General features: G+C 38.4%; 1 long non-coding RNA gene across 1 annotated transcript; it reads left to right on the plus strand.

The window, feature by feature from the left end:
* Positions 1-14: 14 nt before the first annotated feature.
* LOC113618266 (uncharacterized) lies at positions 15-18,275 on the plus strand. The gene is made up of 3 exons (XR_003431949.1): positions 15-64; positions 17,165-17,266; positions 18,237-18,275. It is a non-coding gene; the product is annotated as an uncharacterized LOC113618266 (long non-coding RNA).
* Positions 18,276-18,932: the final 657 nt, after the last annotated feature.

The following is an 18,932-nucleotide window of genomic DNA, read 5'->3' on the forward strand; positions in this document are numbered from 1 at the left end:
GGACCGGGGCACGAACCCGTGTCCCCTGCATCGGCAGGCGGACTCTCAACCACTGCGCCACCAGGTAAGCCCAAAAGTTCTTAATTTTGATAAAGTTCAGTTTATCTACTTTTTTTCTTTTTCACTTGTGCTTTCAATGTCACATTTTAGTAGGCTTTGTCTAACCCAAGGTAATGAAGACACTCCCCTATATTTCTAAGAATTTTATAGTGTTAACCCTCATTTTTAGGTCTATGACCATTTTGAGGTAATTTTTGTATACGATATGAGAAGAGTCCAACTACACTCTTTTGCATGTCGATACATAGTTGTCCCAGCACCATTTGTTGAAAAGCCTGTTCTTTCCCCCCTGAATTACCTTTGTTGAAAATCAATTGACTATAAACACAAGGGTTTGCTTCTAGACTCTCAATTCATTGATCTGTACGTTTTTCTTTATGCCAGGACCACATTGTCTTGCTGCTTTGTAATAAGTTCTGAAATCAGAAAGTGTGAATCTCCCAATTGTGTTCTTTTCAAATTTATTTGGCTACTCGCACCAGCATCTCAGAAGTCCCATCAGACAGCTTCTTTTGGTTGTTGTTGGTAATTACCGGAGATTAGCCACAGGAATTTGTTATTTGTGAACACCATAGGTTATATCTAACTCAGACACATCTGCTATCAGATGGGAGGGAAACGTTGGCAAAGAAAAAAGAAAAAATTGGAACTTTTTTTATGACTTGAAAAATAAAGAACTCTAATTGTATAGCAGTTGTATAAATGTATCTAAACATGTGTCTTGGGAATGCAGATGGAATAAGAATGATTGCTTCTGGCTTGTCCTTAGCTTCATGACATCCTAAGAAATTGAAAGGGTTCTAAGTACAAGACTATTCCTCCATTCTCTAGTAAAAGAAATAGGGAAGTTCTACAGAAGAACATACAAATACAAATGAGCAATGTCAAGATTTGAGGGAAAGCTTTGTGACCCAACAGCAAGGTGTCAATAAATCTGAAAGCTGAACCCCTAGCTCAACTTACAGATGGACTGAACAAGTATGGAAAAATAGCATATCATAAAGTAGAAGTTCAGCTCTATATCCCTCTATAATTACCTAGCTTTCCTGAGAGTTTGATAAGATTTTCTCATTGTATGGGTATGTAATGGTTAATTTTCTGTTGTCTTGGAGGGTGCTTTGGAATGAGATTAATATTTAAATCTGGACTGCCCATCATAATGTGGGTAGGCCTCATCCAATCAGTTGAAGACCTGAATAGACCAAAAGACTGGCCTCCCTGAGCAAGAGGGAGTTTGCCAGCAGACTGTCTGCCGACTTCGTCTGTACCATCAGCTCTCCTGGGTTTCCAGCCCGCTGCCCCACACTGCAGATTGGTACTTGCAGCTTCCATAATTGTGTGAGCCAGTTCCATATAATAAATCTCCGTATAGGTCCACATCCTATTGGCTCTGTTTCTCTGGAGAACTCTGACAAATCTAGGGCATAAATAATTTCTAAACAAATAGATTGGTGTGTCTTTGCCTATCTCCAAGAAACCTTATAAATTATAAAGCCCTTTAAAAGTAAATGAGCTTCTATTTTGATTGACTTAGGAAGCTAATCCTCTTTCATATAAATAGAATTCAAGAAAAGAAAGATTTAATTCCATACACTTTGAATCTACCGGTTTGACAATTTTGATTTGAAAACAATAATAAGTTTTCTCTGTTTTTAACAGGGTAAAAAATCATGTTAGCTAATATTCTAACTTTTGCAAGACCTGGATTTGTTTACTCATAGAAATCCATATTAATCTGGACTCCCTAAATCTTTTACTAGTCTTGTTCTTCAGATAAGCTTACATTAGTAATTATTTAATAACATAAAAGCGTAAGAAATTTGTATGTCCAACTACACTGAGTTATAATTATATCTTTTAAAAGTATTTGCTCTTAAGAATTTCAAAAAATGTTAAAAACTAGTTACTCTATTTCCACTGTCTACATAAATTTCATAATATCATCTGTCTGACAATCTTTTTGATATCAGCAGTGACTGTATTATTTTATAGCATCAACATGCAGAATGAATGAATGTGGCATGTGAGCTGGTGGTACACAAGCAGACATCCTTGTAGAGCTGTGGTCTGCTGCTAGGTGCCTGAGTATGGCAGACAGTGCTCCTTTGCTTCCTTTCCAGTTTTCTCTGTGCCTGAGAGGGAACAGAAGTTAGTTTCTTTGGTTAAAAGTGGTAATTAAATGAGTATTCAAATAGTAGTTGCAAAGACATACAAATATGTAAGGTAATTGTTTTGTTGGGTTTTCAAGGAAATTGCTGTAGTTTTATTAAGATGGTAAGTTTAATGTGATATATATGTCTTATAAAACTATAAATTTATCATTTAATTATATGTGCATGTGTGTATTGTGTGTGTGTGTATATATATATATATATGGCATGTGAATTAGTAAAAGAGTTTGTTAATGACAGTTCAGAAAAAGAATGATCTTTGGATACCTTTTTTTTGTTTTTTGTCATACTTTTGAATCATTTTTAAACAAAAGTTCTTTACTTCTAACTTAGGATTCCTAGTAGTTATTGTTACTTTAAAAATTTTATTTTAAATTGTCCGTCTTACAAAGATTGTAACAATTTTCTTATCTTTAGACACCCATTGCTTATGCTCTGATCTTTATGTATGTTCACGTCTCACCTGTGATAACTCTTTTATTTTGCATTTCCCATATTCAAGCCCTCAATTCAAACTAGCAAATTTGTTAAGAACTTCTTGCAATCTAGACCCTCCTCAGAAGGGCACTGGGCAGCACTGTTCGTCTCCTAGAGATCATTAGCATGTTGGGTTTTTCCATATTGCTTTTAGCTCAGTCATTACAAAAGCAAACTAAAACAGATGTTCCCTTGGGAGCCAAATGTTAAATAGGCCTTTTTCTTTCCTACTCGGACATTAGAGCAACGCCTGACTTTGGGCAGCCTGACTATACTGAATCCTTCATAATTGCTCGTACAGAAAAGGCAAGTTGTGCTTTAAAAGTGCTTATGCAAAAGCTAAAATCTCATCGCAAGCCTGTGGTAGGTTTAGCTACCTTGTTTATTGCTGTGGTGTTGTGGCAGAAACAACGAAGCTAGTTGGTGCCTCAGCGGGAATTATTCTACTCCCCTTCTCACTCACTGCCTTCATAAGATTTGCTGTTCAAACCTAATTGTTTCAAAACAATAGTCACATTTCACCTATGGCATTTTTTCGTTGTCTAATTCCCACATAATTGTCAAGAACCACTCTAAGCTAAGTAATCCTAGGTTTTTTTTCCCTAGTAATTCTAGGAAATAGTAATCCTATTTCCTTAGTTTCCAACCTAAGGAAACCAATCTAGCTCCCCCTCCTAATAAAAATGAACCCCACGACTGCTGAATAGCTCTTCAAACTCAGCATTCTCTGTCCCCTGGCCAATGCTGATACATTATTTTTTCATAGTTCTTATCTTTAAAATAAAGTACATTCTGTGCTGCATAAGCTGTAACTTCTGAACTCTCTGCCTCTTAACAAGAGCACGCCACCTGGTTAAAGATTTAAGGATTCAAAACCACTTGCTGAAGATGCTCAACATCGCTAATTATTAGAGAAATGCAAATCAAAACTATAAGGTACCACCTCACACCGGTATATATCAGAATAACGATCATCAAAAAGTCCACAAGTAATAAAGGTTGGAGAGGGTGTGGAGAAAAGGGAACCCTCCTACACTGTCAGTGGGAATGTAAATTGGTACAGCCACTATGGAGAACAGTATGGAGGTTCCTCAAAAAACTAAAAATAGAACTACCATATGATCCAGCAATCCCACCCCTGTGCATATATCCAGACAAAACTGTAATTCGAAAAGATACACGAACCCCAGTGTTCATAGCAGTACTAGTTACAATAGCCAAGAGATGGAAACAACCTAAATGTCCATTGACAGATGAATGCATAAAGAAGATTTGAGATATATATATATTATATATATATATAATGGAATACTACTCAGCCATTAAAAAAGATAATGCCATTTGCAGCAACATGGATGCAACTAGAGATCATCATACTAAGTGAAGTAAGTCAGAAAGAGGAATGTACTGAGGATGCCAAGACGTCAGCCTTGGAAAGGTCATATCTAGTATATTTAACCACAAATAATGCTCTTAAACTCTAGGGTATATATTCATGGGTTTATGATTCCCAGTGTGAAGTCACTAAGGGTTCTACAACCTGGACATCCAGTCCCACTGGAGATGTATAAACCTAGGGCTCAGTAAAAAGCTTTGGAAGCACAGAGCTCTGAAAGTGGGTAGCTACTCAAGTTCCTATACAAGACTTTTAGATTAAGATCTGTGATTAGGATATAACAGTTTAACATTTGGCTCCTTTTATTACTTCTTTCCTTTGTATGAGTCAAGGTATTAGACTGTAAAATAAATGCCGTGGTTGTTTTTGCCTTTCTCTCAGCTGTCTTCTTTCCCATAAACTCTTTGAACGCCCTTATTTACCTGTCTCCAACAATTGTAGTGGCTGCCAATTTTTCCAACAAGTGGTTTTACCATCTGTCTTCAGACTCCTTTAATAAGACCTGCTAACATACATCCATATGTCTTCACTGAACCTAGGCCCCCAACCGTTAGCTGCTGTACCTAAAATGTACAAAGGCCTCAAAGGAATCCAAGGAATATGAGGGATAAAGAGACATGAGACTAATTCTCCTGATTAGGTGTAGGCCGACTAGGAAACTGGATACAAATGGTTCCAAATTTTTAAATTATATTTGTAATTATTCTATTTCTTGAGCACTTCCAATATGTGTTCAAATATTACTATAAACTGTTATCTCAAACCAACATCTAGTGGATGATACCACATCAAGAAGACACAAAATTCTTCGTGGTCAACCACGGACGTTGATCTGAATTTGACCACAAAAAGGGAGTAAGTATTTATAATAAGTCCTAGCTCGACTATGGTGTAGATACCAAAGGAAGGACATCAGCAGGAAATATGCAAGGTGAACATACCACCTTCCTACTCCACAGCTGGAGTCACAAGATTTCTTGGAAAAATGACGAGTAACTAAAATTACCTTCCCTGGTAATAATGCAGTCTGCTTGGGTGCAAATTGCCCTCTTGATAGTTTTAGCCAATCAGCACACCCAAGGACAAAACAAAACAAAACGTTTTGTCATTTCTCCCCTGACTGAGAGTGTTCCCTCCATAAACCCTGTTTTGTCTATTGGATGGCAATCTGTATACAAGTAATCTCCCTTATAGATGAGTAAATGTCAGCTGTGCTTTAAATTAATGTCTCTGAGATGTTCTTTAACAAGGGTGATGTCAACATCCAAGATAGGGAATAAAAGCAGGGAAGTTAGTCTGGAAAGGGGTTAACGTTTGGAACATGCCGAGTTTGTGGTACTTGTAAAGGACATACAGGTGATAAGCAATTAATTAAAGGAAAGATGGAGGCTGAAGCAGAAATTAGAGGTGATTAACACAGATGTGGTACGGAAGATTTTGTAATAGATTACCCAGTAGTGCATAATGTTAAAATGGTGAGTCACCACTGTCTGAGAGGAAGAAATTTTCTTCTATCCTTCTAGGTTCTTCTGGTTGGTCTAAGAATTAAATTGACATGAGACAGATTAACAGGAGAAAATCAAACAAAGGTTTAATAACATGTATACATGGGAGAGCCCAGGAAAACTGAACAACTCTCATAAATGACTGAAACCCTCACCTTAAATACCTCTTTTAGCTAAAGACAAAAGAGGATGTTGGGGGTTGTTGTTTCGGACCTCAAAGGAGAAGAAGGCAATTTACGTGAAGACGGAAAAGCAAGTGTTTGGTAAACAAATGTTTGCTGGGCCACAGAGAGACAATGGGACACAGAGAGAGAAATTCTAACAAACAGACTTTGCTAGCTTCCTCCCTGTCTATACACCTAGTTCACACTATAGTTATCTATGGTGATAGTTCCTTTCCTGGAACAGGTCCTCTGTCTACATTCTTTAGGCAGTTAGGGGGCCGGCCAGAGGTTCTTCATGAGTCTTTTGGGCCTTGATTGTTTTCATCTCGAAATAATCCACATGCCAAAGAGATACTTTGGGGTGGCAAATTTTGCTCTCCTACACCAACAAATTAACTACGCCACCATCTGAGGGATGTCTGAAGGAGAGGAGCAGGCAAAGAAGACGGACTGAGCCATGCAATGAAATTAAAGAGGAGCAAAGAAATTTATTTGATCACATACAAAGTGCCATTGCTTTTAAGACATCTCTATTTCAGAAATGTTGAAAATTGAGCATCTTAGCATTGACGAAATACAGCAGAATGTATTTCTGAATGTGGACTGAAGAGGAGGCATTGGATTTGGAAATTAGGGAGTCATTGGTTAATCCATTTCACTAAGTTGGTAAGTGCAGAACTGGATGGCTGTGAGTTGGAGCAAATGGGAGTGTGGAAGTAGGAACTGTTTGCTGACCACTACTTAACAAATGGGAAGATGTGATGAAGCTTGAAAGAGGCAGGACACAAATGAAGGTAATTTTTGTATGAAGAAGAACTGAGCCTCTTTGAAAGTTAAGAAGCAGCTGATGGAGAGGTAGAGACCAAAGGTCCATGTTGGGCAGGATAGAGTAGATTAGTGGAGAGGGGTACAGCTGTGGAGTCAGTCGGGGCTGGGTTTAAGTAGTCACTTTTCTACTTACTAGTTATCTGACACTGGATGTTTCAATTAGACCTTCTGAGCCTTGGTCTACTCATTTGTAACAGCAGGGTAATCATTCCCCTACTTCATGGAGTTGTATGTATTAAGTGAGATTATCCACTTAATGAAGTTTTTGGCACAGTGGCCAGGACATATTAAATGCTCAATAAATGAGATCTACTATTAAGAGATTAAGAAAGAACATAACTGATTAGCCAAATGCAGGTGGGAAAGGATGGAATCAAGTTCATAGGTGGAGGAATTAGCCCTGAAAAGGAGGAGGGATCCCTATGTGGTGGTACTAAAAGATGTACATAAACTCTTTGATCCCCTTTCCTTCAAAAAATGGACCCTAATTACCCTCCCCTTGAGTGTAGGTAGTACTTGGTGAATCATCTCTAACTAATAGAATGTGGTGGGAGTGACAGTATGCAACTTTGAGAGTAAGTTATAAAAGGTGTTGTGGCCCCCATACTTGTTCTTTGGATTACTCAGTCTGGGGGAAGCCAGCTGATATTTCATGAGAACATGCAAGCATTTCAGTGGAGAGGCCCATGTGGTAAGGGATTCAGGCCTTCTGCCAACAGCCAGGTGAGTGATCCATCTTGGAAGTTGGTCTTCTAGCCCCAGTTAAGCTTTCACATGAGTGTAGCCCGAGCTGACCTCTTAACTGCAACCTCATGAAGGACCCTGAGCCAGGCTCTCCCAATTAAGCTACTTCAAAATTCCTGACTCATGGGACCTCTGAGATAATAAGCATACTTTTAAGCTACTAAATCTAGGGATGACTTGTTACACAGCAATAGAAAACGAACACTCCCTCTTTCTCTGAGACAGAAAGTGGAGAATGATAGGTGAGGACAGGCATGATATGGAAAGGAGAAAAGGTAGGTGCCTGATGGTCTCTATTTTCTCTTAAGATTAAAATACAAGACGTGTTATTTGCTGACCATGAGGTAGCTTGATGAGACTGGCAGAAGAGACAGGCAGAAAATAGGCAAGGGAATCTACTAGGAACACAAGTAAGATTAATGATTCCCTTTCGTGCCTCTCTTCCTTTATGCCAAACGCAACCACAGAAATCACACTTGATATTGGAACTAGATCAGCCCCCATGCACTGAGCCTTCACGTCAAGTGTGAAATTCAGGGGCATTGCAGCCTGTCTGAGCCAGCCCCAGAGACTGCCTGTTTGGTCAAACTGCTAATGAGTGAGTTCAGGGCTGAGGATGGCTCAGGTTCATCTTGGGAAAGTACTCCCTGCTGTCAAGAATGATTAGCCACAGCTGTGTAGAGCCTAACATATTATTTATGAAGAGGGATAGACTATCAGAGGGAAATATTATAAGAGAAAAATCGACAGGCCTTATGGATTCTGCCACAAGCATATTGCAGTAAAGGGAAAGCCCTACAGTCTTTTAAATATCTCATTTGTATTATTCTTTCATCCTTGGTCCATTTTCCCTCTGCCCCTCCTCTCTGGTTATTAGCAAGGGAGCCCTGGGAATTCTCCTGATTTAGCCAGCTATCAATCTTTATCACAGAACAAGGTGGAGCTCCAGCACATAGAAGAGGCCAGGTTAAGGCTGCCCTCTCCCAGTTATACCACCTTATAGCCTTGGTCTCTTTAAACCCTAAAGGCCCACCAGGAATTGAATCACTGTGTCTCCTTACAGAATGACAGTTCCTGCTCTCCTTGGGAGCTTAACTTCGCTTTGTACTGATTCTGTTTGCAAACTGGGAAACTTAAACTGTATTGCAAAACTGGTACCTTTTCTACATTACACAATACATTCAATTCATTCATTCATCCTTTCACTCAGTTATTCAATTATTTAGCAACTCATTATTGAGTGCCTACTCAATAATGGGACCGGGGGCTTCCCTGGTGGCGCAGTGGTTGAGAGTCCGCCTGCCGATGCAGGGGACACGGGTTCGTGCCCCGGTTCGGGAAGGTCCCACGTGCCGCGAAGCGGCTGGGCCCCTGAGCCATGGCTGCTGAGCCTGCGCATCTGGAGCCTGTGCTCTGCAACGGGAGAGACAACAGCAGTGAGAGGCCCGCGTACCGCCAAAAAAAAAATAATAATAATGGGACCGGCATGTACTAAGTGTTGGGAATAAAAAGATGAATACTATGGTCTTGAGGAGTGGCAAAATGGCCTGCTGGCACATATATTTATTGAGTATCACTCAATAAATTTGTGCTGAATGAATGATAATTCCTGCCCTCTATGGGCATCCTAGTCTAGTAGGGGGAGGGAAGCATGTTAACAAGTAATTACAATGGTTTTAGTGCAATAGTAAAGGAATAATTCCAGTATTATAAATATAGAGGACTGTATCTACCTGGAAGTTAGGGATGGTTTGATAAAGGAAGTAACATTTGTTTGATCTTGAAGAACAAATAAGAGTTTTTCCAGGAAAGGAATGTAGGAAAAGTCTTTGCATGCAGCCCCAAATTCACAGGTCTTATTTTTAGCAGGATTCTTTTCACTCCAATCTAATCCTAATTTGCTAATATAAATATTAATCAATATTTTGCTGGGTTTCAATCTTTTGAGTTTATTTTTGCTTTTGTTCCCTAGGCAATGACCGGTTGGCAAAGTTAGATGCAAAACAATTATAGAGAAGAGATTATTTTTGACAGAGTGGTTGAAATGAATTCAAGGAAAAAAAGATGTATTTTAAGTTTCTTCCTCAGAAATATTTTAATTTATTGTAATTTCTAAGACAAATGGAAGATAGTCTTCCTAAAAATGGTCTCCCTATTACCACTAAACCTTCCTTTCTGACACCTGGCTGAGAACCCAGAAAACACACCTTGTTCGTTGCCAGACCAGTGTTTACTGTTATTTGCTCACTTTGGAGTAGCTTAGGAACCCATCAGATATTGTACACCAGACTGGCAGAAGGACTTGGAACCGCCAAATATAATAACCAAATTGGTCATCATCAGTTCATTAGTGATTATATATAGAGAAAATTTTTAATTACTTGACAGCATGGAAAATCACATTACACCAGGGAGTAGAACTTGCTAAGTCCACAGATTCCTCCAAATTGGAATTTAGAAAGAACTCTTATTTGCAGCAGAAAACATGAATCAATACTGACACTTCGTAAAATGTTTTAATGACTAAGCTCAAGCATTTTGTCTCAAGAAGCTACTGGCCTAACAACACCTGCCACTGTTACCAATGCTGATTAGATAATTTCCATGCAGTTGTCTCACCTGTTCTATTAAGCCTGTAAACTGCTTTGACAATCTTAAAGGAATGAACAAGGAACAAAGTAAGAAGGATGGGAAATTGAAAGAGCCAACGAGTCAAATCTCTTTCCAGTTTAATGGAGAATTTTGGATTCTATCACGTTTGCACTCAGCCTTGCCATCAAATTCTTATTTCCAACAGCTTGCAGCCATTACTGCATTTAATAGAGGTTGATGGTTGATGAGTATTTTTATACATAACTGCAGTTTCAGACTGATTCTCAGGTGTTTAACCAGCAAAGCCATGCAACGTTTCGCTGAGTCAGTCCCAGGAGAAAGGGTTATCACCTGCTGAGCCAGGCAGTGGTAAACCAGAGCAGTACAAAGATTTAGAATCTTCCCTTTCTAGCTGACATACCACTGCTTGTCTTCAATTTTCTGGATAATTTAGGATTTTATTTAATATGATTTTTCAAGAACTGAACAATCATCCTAAACAAATCAAGGCCAGACTATCATTAACACAGAGCAGCATTTCCCACACTCTCAGTACTATGCTGTCCACTTCAAAGGGGTTCTGTGACAGAGAAGGTTTGGGAAAGTCAGGAGTAAACAGAGCTCACAAGGTTTCTTTACTACAGGCATCCCTCAGATTTCTTTGTGTGGTAGCAGACATCATGGATCTCCAGGAGGAAATATAGAATATAGTGGTTTCCAGCTCATTTGACCACAGAAGCTGTTTTGTTTTTTTTTTAAAATCTGTGTTGGAGTATAATTGCTTCACAATACTGTGTTAGTTTCCGTTGCACAACAAAGTGAATCAGCCATATGCATACACATGTCCCCATATCCCCTCCCTCTTGAGCCTCCTTCCCATCCTTCCTATCCCACCCTCTAGGTCATCACAAAGCACTGAGCCAATCTCCCCGTGCTGTGATGCTGCTTCCCACCAGCCAGCTGTTTTACATTCAGTAGTGTATATATGTTGATGCTACTCTCACCAGAAGATGTTTTTGAATGCAAGACAATCTGATGGGGTTGATGTCCCACAGAGCATACTTTGGGGAATATTGCTGTTCAAGTATACTTGTTATTCTCAAACACTCCACATTGTTAATAGAGCAGTGGACACGCTAAGAAGGATACTCCAGGGAAGGGGCAGCATATTAGTAGTGACTGACTTTCCCTTCCCACAGCATCCACTGACTACCTACTAGGGGCAAGGGTTCTGGCACCATCCCTTTCAAAATAGTAAGGGCCTTGCATTCCTTGAGTGCAGTGCATATGGGAATGGGAGTGACTTGTTAGGGAGACATGACAAATCCTTTAACCTCTTCAACCCCACTTCAAATCAAAGGAATTTGATGTCCAAGTTACCTACCAATATTCTGCTGTTACCTCTCACAACCACTAATTAGAAACCCTTGGAAATAAAGTTTTTATTTTTCTATATTTTCTATTGAGGTAAAATTGACATAACATAAAATTAACCATTCAAAATGAACATTTCAGTGGCATGTAATATCCAGTGCATTCACAATGTTATGCAACCACCTCTTTCTAGTTACAAGACAGTTCCAAGATAAAACCTCATACCCATTAAGTTACTCCCCATTCCCCTCTCCCCGCAGCCCTGGTAACCACCAATCACCTTTCTGTTTCTGTGGACTTACCTATTTCATATAAATGGAATCGTACAATATGTGACCTTTTGTATCTGGCTTCTTTCAATTACCATAATGTTTTTTAAGATTTACCCACATTGTAGCATGTGGATGTAACATCTACATCATTCCTTTTTTTTTTAATACATCTTTATTGGAGTATAATCGCTTCACAATACTGTGTTAGTTCCTGTTGCACAAAACAGCGAATCAGCCATATGCATACATATATCCCCATGTCCCTTCCCTCTTGAACCTCCCTCCCACCCCCCCTACCCCACCCCTCTAGGGCGTCGCAAAGCACCGAGATGATCTCCCTGTGCTATGCTGCTGCTTCCCACTAGCTATCTATTTTACATTTGGTAGTGCCTGAATGATTTCCCACTGTATGGATATATCACCATGTGTTTATCCATTTATCCCTTGATGGACTTTGGGTTGTTTCCACCTTTTGACTATTGTGAATAGTACTGCTATGAAGGTTCATGTATTTGAATACCTGTTTTCAATTCATTTGGGTATGTACCCTGGAGTGGAATTGTTGGGTCATGGAAATAAAGTTTTGCTACTGCAATTTTGTGGCACCATAAGGCAAATCACACAGTTCATATGATTTAGCTAGCTTGAGACATAGTTTTTATGCATTGAGAAAACATGCATATAAAATGCACTACCCACAGGAAGCTTAGAGAATGACTTACTGAAGCAAGTTTCTTCTCTATACACAAAACATACCTATTTCTCCCGTGAATACCGTTCATTTCCAGTGAGCCATTTGAGTTTGTGTTACTCAGCTGTATAGAGTGTCTGTTGTCTTCTCAGCCAATAAGCGTTTAACAAAGACAATAAGTAGAGATGCCTTTTGGTAGCTCTATTATTGGAATGTGTGGGTCCCATGTGAAAGCAGAAATAATAAAGAAGAAAAAAGGTTGACACCAGCACTAGATCAGCTCTTCTGGAAAGATTTTGAAATATCCAGAGTTGTATTATAGTCAGGTAAACCAGCTTCACTTGCATATATGTCTCTGAGAAGAGTTAATTATCAATTAAATATTGTTGAATAGACTGAAAACGTGAAATCCAAGAACGTTAATGGAGCAGAGAACCCAAGCATAGTTCTCACTTTCCAAAAATGTTTCCAAATGCTTAACCTAGGCCTCAGTCCAAAGTCAGTCTTCTTATGGGGACATTAAGAAAAGCTGGGCTCTCATCTAATTACTGTGCATGGTATTAAGAGTTTTCTAAGTTTAAATTTCTTTCTAGGAAGAAAAGAATGAGGTCTATCACCAAGGGAAACATTGGGATTTTCATTTAAGTAAATCTACATTCTAAAATGTTATTACTTAGATTACTCCTATTATTAACAGTAAACACATGCAGCAAAATTTTTTTTTACATTTTAATTTCAGCTGAATTTAAAGTGTTAGAAATAACATGGACATATAAGCTGAGAAAATGAATATATTATGATGCAGTTTGTCAGGCTTTAACATTAACAGTAGTAAATCTTGAGAATGGGTCCTCTGGATCTAATATACCTGTGGTAAGTAACATGGAGATAGCTGAATTGCTGTATATTTCCACGACCTTCTGTAACTGATTTAAGGTTGGCAGTAGGATCTAACAGATCATTATCCTAGAACATATGTGAGACCTTCTTCAATGCCAGATTAGGGAAATGATCTTGTATGCACTGACATCTCAGAGAGCAAAGAGGGAACATCCAGATAGGCATCGTAAGAGTCTACAGCTTTGGGGCCTGCAGAATGAGATCATATCCTTCCACAGAGCAAGGTTGAGTTGATCTGACCTAATTATCTGATTGATGCGTTGAGAGGTAGGCCAACTTGGAAATGTATTTGCTGCATCCATTTTCTGTTTAGGCAATTTATTTAGTCATTACCCTCTTTTTATCCTTGTGACATGAGATCTCCAGATATTGACCTAAAATTACATAAGATGTGAATTTAATAATATTAATAATATATGTATTTTTAAATAATAAAAGAAATATAAGAATACATGCTGAAACATGTCAAAAAAATAAAAGAATACAGAATGAAAAGATGAAAGCTTTTTGTTCAACTTGCTCCCCTCCCAGTGCCATTTCCCTTCCCACAGGTAAGCGCCGTTAACAGTTTGGTGGATGCCTTTCCAAAGTGTATTGTTATAGATATAAATAGACATAGAGATAGATATCAGAAGAGACCATTTACCCAAGCACTAAATAATAAACTTTATTGGAACTACTTTTCAGGGTTAATCTCAAAACAAGAATACAGATTAACTATCAAATCTATCAAATTACTGAGAAATTACTGCCTCCTGGAGTTTTACTATTCTTTTTTGCCCCCCCAAAAAACATTTTGGGGACTTCCCTGGCGGTCCAGCAGTTAGGACTCTGAGCTTCCACTGCAGAGGGTGAGAGTTCGATCCCTGGTCAGGGAACTAAGATCCCACATGCTGCGAGGTGCAGCCAAAAAGTAAAAAACAAGGGCTTCCCTGGTGGCGCAGTGGTTGAGAGTCTGCCTGCCAATGCAGGGGACACGGGTTCGTGCCCTGGTCCGGGAGGATCCCACATGCCGCGGAGCGGCTGGGCCCATGAGCCATGGCCGCTGAGCCTGCGTGTACGGAGCCTGTGCTCCGCAACGGGAGAGGCCACAACAGTGAGAGGCCCGCGTATCACAAAAAAAAAAAAAAAAAAGTAAAAAACAAAACAAAAAAACAACCAAAAAAACATTTTGGGTTTAACATATTCTGACATGTTTCCCTGTCATATGCCAGACCATAAGCTGGGAGGAGACATAAATACTACTATGGCTAATAAAATTTACATAGGATCCCATATGTTAGAGCATTAGTATAAATTTTAAAATAACTCAGAGCTGAAATGCCTCTCAGTAAATCAAGGAAAGCTGGAAAAAATCAAAGAGAAAAAAAGATTTGGGAGCCTGTGCAACGGGTAGGGGAGATTTTGACTCTGGTTCAATTAATCAGCAAGTATTTACTATTCATCTCTGCTGTAGTAAGCATTGTAGGTATACAGAAATATAAAGTGTGGTCCCCACCTCCAGTGGGTTTACTATCACCTGAGAAATCAGACCAGCCAGACAGAATGGAATCAGATAATAAAGGCTTGCACAAGGGCTTGAACTTGATAAAATGATAAACAGCAGGCAGCCTCTGAAGGTTTCTACTCAAAGGAGTGATACAATAAAAAATTTTTTAAAAAATTAAAAGACTATGTCTTTACCCCCTTGCATCCCTTCATTTCCCCTACATAATTACTGCCCCAGTTCAGGCTTTCATGACCTTGCCTACTGCAGTGAACTTACATCCAGCACTCAGCCATCTCCCCATCCTACCCACTCCCAGGCCATCCTACACACAGCCACAAGAAGGAGTTTCCAAAGGTGCAGGAGAGGGCTCAAAAGTAAAAAAAAGTCTCCCCTTTGACCACCAAATAGTATGAACTTCTGAGTGAAAATTCAAGGCCCTCCCATCAACTATGCTAATCTCCTTCCAGACTTGTCTCCCATTTCCTGATATAAATCCATTGCTCTATTGAAATTGAACTACTCACCACTCCCCAAACCCACGTCTGTGCTGTCTTCATGTGATTCTCACCCTTAACCCATCTCCACAGAAAAGCAGAGTCCAGATTAAATTTCTATTTTGTGGATATTATATCATATATATAGTTTTATATATATTATTATATAGAGAGAATATGTGCTCAAAAATTTTAATGATACAACCAAAAACTTTAAGTCCACTGGATTAAAAGATGGCATTTAGAGGAAATCTGACCTCATTACCTTTATTATCAAGTAATTGAATGCTAGTACTATTATTTCATAGTGTCCTTATAGATATGATAGAGATTGTACTTGAAAGCGAGCTATTAATAACCAGTTATATCTAGACCATGAGGGCTTTACAATATGAGAAATTTGGGAAGCAACACCCAGTGATGACTTTAGAATCAGATTGCTTAATCTCTGCTTCAGTCATCGCTAACTACAGCCTGGGGAAAGTTAGTTGACCTACTGCACATATGTTTCCTCAACTGTAAAATGAGGATATATTAGTACTTTCTGCATAGGACCACTTTCAGGATTAAATGAACTAATATATGTAAGAGTTTAGACCGGCATTTAATAAGTACTCAATGAATGTTAACTAATATTAACCAGGCTTTGGTTAAATTTGTTCTTTTTTTCCTAAGTGTGCTTTGCTTTCTTAAAAAAGTTAAAAAACTTTTCTTAATTTTAAAATTAAAAAAGAAATTTATTGAAGTATAGTTGGTTTACAATGTTGTGTTAGTTTCAGGTGTTCAGCAAAGTGATTCAGTTATACATACATATATATATATTCTTTTTCAGATTCTTTTCCCTTATAGGTTATTACAAAATATTGAGTATAGTTCTCTGTGCTATACAGTGGCTCCTTGTTGGTTATCTATTTTGGTTAAATTTGAAAAGACAAAACCCCTTGTTACCTACTGACTCTTGTTGGCCAACAGGGGTCAGTACATGGCAACCAACATGGGGAAGCTAAATAAAATGCTTCACTGGGGTAAGAAAAGATTTTCCGTGTCTGAGGAAACATCAATGTTTAACTTCAGAAAATTTTCACAGAATAGTGTTGAGAAAAATCAGTCACCATAAAATTAAGCAATTAGTGAGAAGTGTAGGAAGAGAAAAGAAGTAAAATACCTTAAAAATAATTAATTAAATAATAAATACATTTTAAATGTTGAAAGCAGTTTAAAACACAGACGCATGTTTTAAATGGTAGTGCTCCGAAGCAGAGACCTTGGGAATTCACGGTGCAATAGAGGGCTATCTTGTCAAGGAAGGCAACTTGCTTACTGAAATGACCAAATATGTATGTCAAGTTCTGCCTTAATGTTTGGGGGTCAGGAGAAGGTATGAACCTTCCTATTTGCAGATTATACAAAAACAAATTTATTATTGAATGCTTACTATGTCAAGTGCTTTACCTATATCACCATTTTTCTTTTTTGAATTTTTAACATGAAAATATTCAAATACATAGAAAAGAATAATAAAACAAGCATCCATATATGTACTCAGTTTCACATTTAACACTTTCCATATTTTAATTTTTCTGAATTATTTAAAAGTATAGATAGCAAACATTTTACCCCTAAATACACCAATATGTGTATCTAAAAAGAGATTTTTCTACATAAGCACAATGCCATTATCATACCTAATTAAAAAAACAACTGTGTAATATCATCTAATGTTTTAGTCTGTATTCAGATTCTCCAATTGCTCACAAAATATCTTTTATGTCTGGTTTATTAAATCAGAACCGAGGACAAGCCATTGTATTTGGTTACGACGTTTCTTAGGTTTCTTTTAATCAAAACAGCCCTCCCTCAGTACTGCTTTATTTCTCTTCTTCTTTCTTTCTTTCTTTCTTTTTTTTTTATGGCACTGAGTTAATTTAAGAAATTGAGCCATTTGTTCTGCAGGATGTCTCACCATTTGTTCTGGATTTTTCTGATTGTCTACTTCTATCCTTGTAGTTCCTGCTTGATTATACTGAGGTTAAAGATTTTTGGAAACAATACTTCTCAAATGATGCTGGTGCTTCATACTGTATCACATCTGGAGACACATAATGTCAGGTTGGTCCATTTTACTGATAAGATCGATCTAGGTTAAGGTGGGAAGCGGCCAGATTTCTCCATTGTCATTATGGATTTCCCTGATGATTGGCACATAATCCCTGGCTCTATGTGAATATCCTGTTCCCTATCTCACTCTCACCAACTGGTCACATTGATGATCCTGGCAGGAATCAATTATTCAACTAGGGACTGCAAAATGGTGAATTTCTAATTCTGTCCTTCATTTTACATTATTTAGCTGGCATGTTTTTGTAAAGAGAACAGTTTCCTCATCAACTGAGGCCATTTGGTTACCCTGAAATACAGCTGCAGCTAGAAAAGCAGGATAAATGGTAATTTTCTTAAATTACCACTTTTCAGAGTAAAGAGTTGGTGTGATAGTCACTGCCAGTAGTATGGCAAAGGAAGTTTTTTAAAACTGTTGTTTTTTTAGATTTGCTTTACACTTTAGTGGAAATGAATTTTATGTTTGACATTTTAAATAAATTGCGGTTATTAATTTTGATGCTCAAATTGTTCTAACTTTGGCCAGCGGACATTCCTTCAAGCTAGCTTCTGTGTTCTTTTCAAAGGACCTTGTTTTTTAATACCTCCTGACTTTCTGTCACGTGATGTTCTAAGTGCTCCTGTTATTTCTCAGCTCTTGACCCGACTGACATCAGCCATTTCTCCAAGGAGCCCTGGTACCTTTTAGTGGAAAAGTGGTATTTAGAGATCAACATCTGGGTGCCAAGGATAGTCATTGCTTCTAGGCCCTGAGTTCATATTAATATTTTCATTTCAAAGTTAACAATATAGAGTTTTTATGTCATTGTTATTATACAATACTTCTGTGTCTTTACACTGGAGCTTTTGCACCTAATTAACATTAACAAAGTTACTTTTAATACTTACACCAACCCTAGGAGATAGGTGATCATAACTTATGTAATTGTGATCATAACATCTTATAATCTCTATTTTAAAGGAGGAGCCAGATCATTGCAGCTCTATTTACAATAGCCAGGACATGGAAGCAACCTAAGTGTCCATCGACAGATGAATGGATAAAGAAGATGTGGCACATACATACAATGGACTATTACTCAGATATAACAAGAAACGAAATTGAGTTATTTGTAGTGAGGTGGATGGACCTAGAGACTGTCATACAGAGTAAAGTAAGTCAGAAAGAGAAAAACAAATACCATATGCTAACACATACATATGGAATCTAAAAATGGTCTGAAGAACCTAGGGGCAGGACCGGAATAAAGACACAGACATAGAGAATAGACTTGAGGACACGGGGAGGGGGAAGGGTAAGCTGGGACGAAGTGAGGGAGTGGCATGGACATATATACACTACTAAATGTAAAACAGCTAGCTAGTGGGAAGCAGCCGTATGGCACAGGGAGATCAGCTGGGTGCTTTGTGACCACTTACAGGGGTGGGATAGGGAGGGTGGGAGGGAGGGATATGTAAGAGGGAGGAGATACGGGGATATATGTACACGTATAGCTGATTCACTTTGTTATACAGCAGCAACTAACACAACGTTGTCAAGCAATTATACTCCAATAAAGATGTTTAAAAAGAAAACCAAAAAAAAAAAAAAAAAAAAAAAGGAGGAACCAGAGACGAGAAGTGCCGGAGGTTAGGCTTCCAAGTAAACAGCAAGCGT

Source organism: Aethalodelphis obliquidens, unplaced genomic scaffold (assembly GCF_003676395.1).
Source record: "Aethalodelphis obliquidens isolate GAN/ISIS:26980383/991018 unplaced genomic scaffold, ASM367639v1 scaffold5, whole genome shotgun sequence".
Lineage (NCBI taxonomy): Eukaryota > Metazoa > Chordata > Mammalia > Artiodactyla > Delphinidae > Aethalodelphis > Aethalodelphis obliquidens.